Here is a 6,000-nt window from a genome sequence, read left to right as displayed (position 1 = left end):
ATAAAAACAGGGTTGTGTGTGCTTGTCAATGAGCAAAATCCAGAGATTTTCCTGGACATGTTTTACTGACCTTTCTGTTTGTTGGAGGCAATGTGACTCAGCAGTGCACTCGGTGGGGACTGAAGAGCTGTGAAGACCATGGACAAGTAATTTCATCTTTTTGTTATTTAGACTTCCCTACACATCAGCAGAGATAAAGACCTCTCGCCTCTGATGGCTGCTTTGGAGGTCACAATGACAATGGCTACTCAAAGCATTAGTCATGGATCCAGACATGGCACAAGAGAGGCTGGGCTCTAATTTTGATCTTTTGGACCCTTTTGCAACACATTATTCTTAATCAAAGCCCTTTTCTAATAGCCCTGGAAGTTGACTACTCATTATTCCCTCCTTTATCTGGTATTTCTTGGTTTTGATTTGTGTGGGCAACAATAGGGCCTGGAAGCTATGTACCCACAAGGTGGTTTCCCAAGCAGGATGAACTATTGCAGGCTGGTTGGGAGCATGTCATCTTTATCAGCTGCAGAACAGCATCAGAAATACAAGGAGGCAATGCTGCCTCCCTTCAGACACAATTTCTCACCTGGGGGAACCTTGGAGGGGGCTCAGAGGAACTGCAAATGAAGAGGGAGTTGTAGGCCACGCAACTCAGAGGAAGAAAAAATATTCAGGGGTGTAGGAGGAAAGGCAATTGAATAATTTTTCTAAAAAACCTGAACAGCCCTCTGGCAGAACAAGTGGAAATAAACCTGAAAAGAAATTGCAAGAAACTACAATTAGGTAAATGTTAATCAGAAAAGAAGGCTCTAAACTTAAGGTAATATACTTATTGATGGCAATAGAAGAAGGTGAAAATTGCACATTTTAATTTCTGGCCTGATTTTGGGATTGTACTTCAGTCTATGTATAATTTAAAGTTTTGACTTCAGTGTTCTAAGAGCCCTGCGTGTGTGTTATGTGTCTGTTGGAGCCAAGGGCTCTGTTGGGAGCGGTGCTTGCTGTGCTGGTTAAGGTTGCTAAAGTGTTTTAAATTCTATTTTTGCTCTTTCTCTGGCACTTACTATTGCTTACAGCTCTCTGAAACTTTATGTACTGAGCTGAACTCTTCCAGATGGTTTCCTTTTGAAACTGGTTTCATGCATGTGGGCAAGAGAAAAACCAGTTCAGCCGTTTTAAATCAGGAATGGCCTTTATTTCCATGCACCGGTTTTAAATAGTTCAGAAATGCCTTCTAATCCATACAGCTGTTTCCAATTAGAGGTCAAACTTGCAAGGTGTAAGAACCCTCTCTCCTGAGACCTGAAAAATGGAGCACTTCACAGATGTCAAGTTTACCTTCATTTGATTTGCTTTTGTTTTGTTTTGTTTTGTTTTTAATAATTTTCTTGAAGTAGTCCTAAAAACACAGAATGCACTGTTTATACATTGATGCAGTGTGCCATGTTCCCAGTGTAGGTGCAGTTTTAGATTTCTGCTTAGGTGAGTGAAATAAATGACTGGGTCCTAAGTGAAGTTGGATATAGACAGGGGAAACTGTAGAATAAGCTTTTGAAATTATAAAAATGTTACATCAATGTAGTTCTCCTCTCTGGGAAGCTGAGCAAAGTCTTAGAAAACTTTGCATTAACAGAGAGGGATTGGTGAGGCAGGGTATGTGCTTGCCAATGACAAGCCAAAGCAAGCAAGAACCTTCCTGAAGGTGTTTTATTTATGTGGTTCCTGGCGATCCTCAGGCAGGAAAAGCTTTCTACACAGTGCTGTGGCTCAGACTCACTCAGGAAACACTGAACTGCTTTTAAAAGACAGTCAAATACTCTACTCTTAATTTGGCAGTGGAATCTGCAAGGTGGCTTCGGTGCCCTGTGCATGACTGCCTCATCTGCTGACTGGTGTTAGCAGCACCTGTGCCGTACTGATGTACTGTGCCAGGGATTTTCTCTCCAGCTGCTGACAGAGAGAAAATCCCTTCCTGTTTCAGCTGATGCTTCACATCCTTCTCTGGTGGCACAGTTTCCTTAGCAGCAGTGAAAAGGGTCACCCTGGTACTCTGGGTGAAATGGAAAGAAAAGAAGCATGGATGCTGAGGCCATGTGCCCAGGCCACCATCTGGAGGGTGGTGTTTCCTTAGGTGTTTCCTTAGGTGTCTCCTCAGGTGTCTCCTTAGGCCAGGAGTTGTCATCCTGCACAGGGAACCCCTGTGAACAAGTTACAGCAACACAGAAACACTTCCCCTTCATTTCATTTAGCTCTCACAGCTGTCCTAAATCTTCCTCCCTGTAGAGTTTCTCTTGGCTGGTGTGCTGCCTTCTCCCTAGCCAGGAGAGGAGGTGGGTTCCTCTGATAAACCCAAAGGAAAATAGATACTGCTGTGTGTCATTGATTTTCCATATGGAAAGACACAGGAGAAGGAAGGTGGGGCAGATGGGTGTGACCTGCCTCGAAAGAGAGCAAGGCCAAATGAAGAAATATGGGGGTGGGAGAACCATTCTTATCAAACATCATAAATCACTTTCATTGTGATGCATCAAAGCAGAAAGCTTTAATAACTTCTGGTATTTCTTGCTACAGGAAGGCTTCAGAAGGGTTGAGGCAATCCTGAGCAGACTTCCCCCCAACATGAGGTGGGACTGGTATGTTCTTGTCCCTGGGATGAAGGATGCCTTTGCATCCCATGAAGTGTTTGTAGTGATGTAATTGGCTCTGGTAATCAGTAACACTAGCAAAGGCTGTGAGATAAACCAGAGTGGCTTACTGTACTTAGCACGTGGGAGCCATTTTAGATACTGGCAGTAGTGTGGTTTAGCACTTATCAACCACTTCTGCCTGTGCCCTGCTTCCCATTTCTGCAGTGTGGTGGTCCTAAAAGGGCAAGGGAAGGGACTTGCTGCTGGGCTCTGTGTGCTGCCTCCAGTTCTGTGTTGGTGTTAAAGAAATGCAGTTTGTATTTCAGCCCCCTGTGCCCTGGTGCTGATCTATGGACTAATTGCATTCCCATTCTCTGTTAGCAAGCCCAGGCATTATCTGCTTAGGCTGTAAACACTGAGAGAAAGGTCCTTGTGGCTTTACAGCATCTAGTTCAGAGTGAATCCAGTCCTGAATCAGACTTTGGACTGTTCTGAAATTTGAATAAATCTAAAGGTCATTTCTCTTGTGGAGGTTGGGAGAAACTTGCTCCCAAAAGAAGAGGACAGCTTAGGCAGCCATCTCCTGTGTTGTGAGCACTTGTAATAGGGAGACAGCCCCAGACTACCTTTTTTGTCAGTCCCTATAAGTAACAGATTCCTTTGTGCTCCATGTAAATGACTGGGACAAAGTGTATGTAGAAGAGTCTGGTTTGCCTACAAACTGTTTGCCACTCCTTAGTGTTGGGAAGTGCAAAGGTTTCTTGTTTTCCTGCCAGCCCTGCCAAACAACTGCTGTTAGGGCACATCTGCTTGGGAGATCTTTTGCTCTTCTAGCAGATGAAAAACCTGGGAGCTCTTTTAAGAGGCATTCAGAAATGCTAGTCCAGAAAATGAAATTGAGAACGCTGTAGACAGGCTGATCCTTTCCCTGTTTGCAGCACTGTAAATTAGGTGTGTTCCCCCTGTGGTCAGCAGGGTGTTAACACCAGAGTCAGCAAGAGCCCTGCTGCTGCTTGGTGGCACATTCAATGGCCCAGGGAGATGCTGTCCTTCCTGATAAGTGTCCTTGGCCTTGACTTTATTTTCTAGGAAAGATCCTCAGATCCCAGTTCTGAACCCCCTCCCCTCTCTCCAACCTGCTTGCCCCAGGGTGGAGAAGTCAAGAAGTGTCCGTGCTTGTGTGTTGCCACCAACACTTCAGCTCTTGTCATTTGAAGACAGCTCTTGACTTGTGCCAGGTTAAGGGCTGGCCTTTGCTCTCAGGTTACCTCCCTGTGAAAGGATCCGCCGTGCCTGATTGAATGAGTGTCTGTGAGAAGCGGTTACACCGTGCTCTCCTTCCCTGAATGGAAGGAAAAGACCGATGAATAACTCAAACCTGCAACCTGATATGCAGGTTTGTTGCCACCAATTATGTTTTCTGCTACTGTAACCCTGGGGTTCCCCTTGGAGTGGGTGAGGTGCTTCTGCTGTTCCCCCATCTCCCCTCTGCAAACAGCCCTCGTGGTCTTTGATACTGGTATTCCCAGTGTGTAGTTAAAATACATCCTTTGATGGGTTTAAAATAAATGGATACCTCTCTAAAATAGTGTTGAGTAGAAATTGATAAGGGATTGATGCCTCTGAGCTCGGTACAATGAACCTCCTTGTGTGGCTGTTTGTCTGAAGGTGGCTCCCATTGTGCTGATGTGGCTGTCAGGAAGGCAGCAGGGGATGCATGGCTGAGTTTTCTTTATAGTTGCTTTCAAATATTTATCTGCAGGAAGATAATGGGAGAGCTGTGTTTCCTCTTGTTGTCAGAATTTCAGAAAGGATTTTAATCCCCTGTGCTCCTGCTGCTCATGGAGCCCTGACAAAAGTGGCTCGATGCTGCTGGTACAGGACTGCCTCTCCTTGATGGCCCCCAGCAGGGATGTACTTGGACTTGACAGACTGAGCAGCATAGAGGGAAAGTTTTGAGAACTTGACCAAATCTGCCTTCTGAGCCATAGGGTACAATGAGTGAGAGCTAACAGAGGCTCCTGCTCTTTCTCCTCTTTTCTTTCCCTGTGTTCCTTCACTTCTCCTTTGAACTGGTGAGAAAATGACTGAAGCTGGAGGGTGCACAAGTCTTGACTCCAGTGTGAGATGTAGGTGTCCAGCACTGAGCACTGATTTCCTTCTTGCCAGTGTGGCCATTAATGTCAGTTTGCCTTAACATGATGTAGACCTGACTGCAGCTTTTGCTCCACATGTTTATGACTTATGAAGGATTTCAAATGTATTGTTAAAACCTGATTTAAAAGCTCAAAAGCTGCCACAGGTCTGGTGTACTTCTCAGTTTTAAGTCAGCACTGAGATTGCACTGCTTGATACCCTTTACAACAGGTCTGTCCACAGGGACTTCCTTAACTTGCTGTCTGCTGATCATTGTTAAGTGCTTCATATTTCCTTCAGTCTGAAGGTCTTTTCTTCCTTTGCTGTATCTCTGTGTGGGCAATTAAAAGTTTTATTGTGCCTTTGGAAGTAGGGAGCACTGCAGCAGCTGGAGCATCAGTGTGCCTGGCCTTTGCCTTAATGATGATGTTACAGGCTGTGTCTGACATAAGGATCATGTAAGGTTGCCTTCTGCCTCCCCGAGCCCTCCGAGTGACAATGTGAGCTCTTATAACATCCTAAAGCACAGCTCAGCTGTGGGAATCCAGGGCTTCCCTCTGGCTGCCCTGGCAGGTCTGGGACCCTGGCAGGGGTCAGGAACCCCCTGTACAGAGCCCCGAGAGACACTGTCTGTGATCTCTGTCCATGGAGAGGAGTTTTCAATCTTACAGGATGAATTACAAGCTCTGAGTGTTTGATATGAGTAATAATTAAGTGTGGCATGGTGTCGGAATCTGTGGGTATTGGTGATTCCGAGATTGTAGAAAGTCTCTGTCTGTCAGCCCCGCTGCCAAAGCAGAAGCCATAATTCGTCTGTGCTGGTTTCAAGGTTGTTTATTTTTGCTTATCTATAACATGTTCTGCTGCCCTGCCGCAGGTCTGTCCTGCAGGGCAGCGTGTGGGGCTCTGCCCCTCAGTGGGATGGTACAAACATTATATACCAGAAATTACGTGTACTATATTTACAATAATGTGCCAATATCTATTATCTACATTGAACACTGTGTCCCCAGCCTAAACCAATAGAAAAATGCCAACATCACCAAGAACATGGAGGTAAGGAAGAAGAAGGAGGAAGAACAGGATCAGGCCCACTTTCCTCCATCTTAGAACTCCTGACCCCCCTGTACAAAGTAAACCCCCCTGTACAGGTGTTAAAACCCCCCTGTACAATACTAAAAAATTTTCCCCTCTAATTTGTGACTACTTTTACTATACCATCTAACTCTCTGTGACCGCT

The sequence above is a fragment of the Taeniopygia guttata genome, chromosome 3 (genome assembly GCF_048771995.1).
Source record: "Taeniopygia guttata chromosome 3, bTaeGut7.mat, whole genome shotgun sequence".
NCBI classification, from domain to species: domain Eukaryota; kingdom Metazoa; phylum Chordata; class Aves; order Passeriformes; family Estrildidae; genus Taeniopygia; species Taeniopygia guttata.
Note: the sequence above shows the minus strand (reverse complement) of the source record.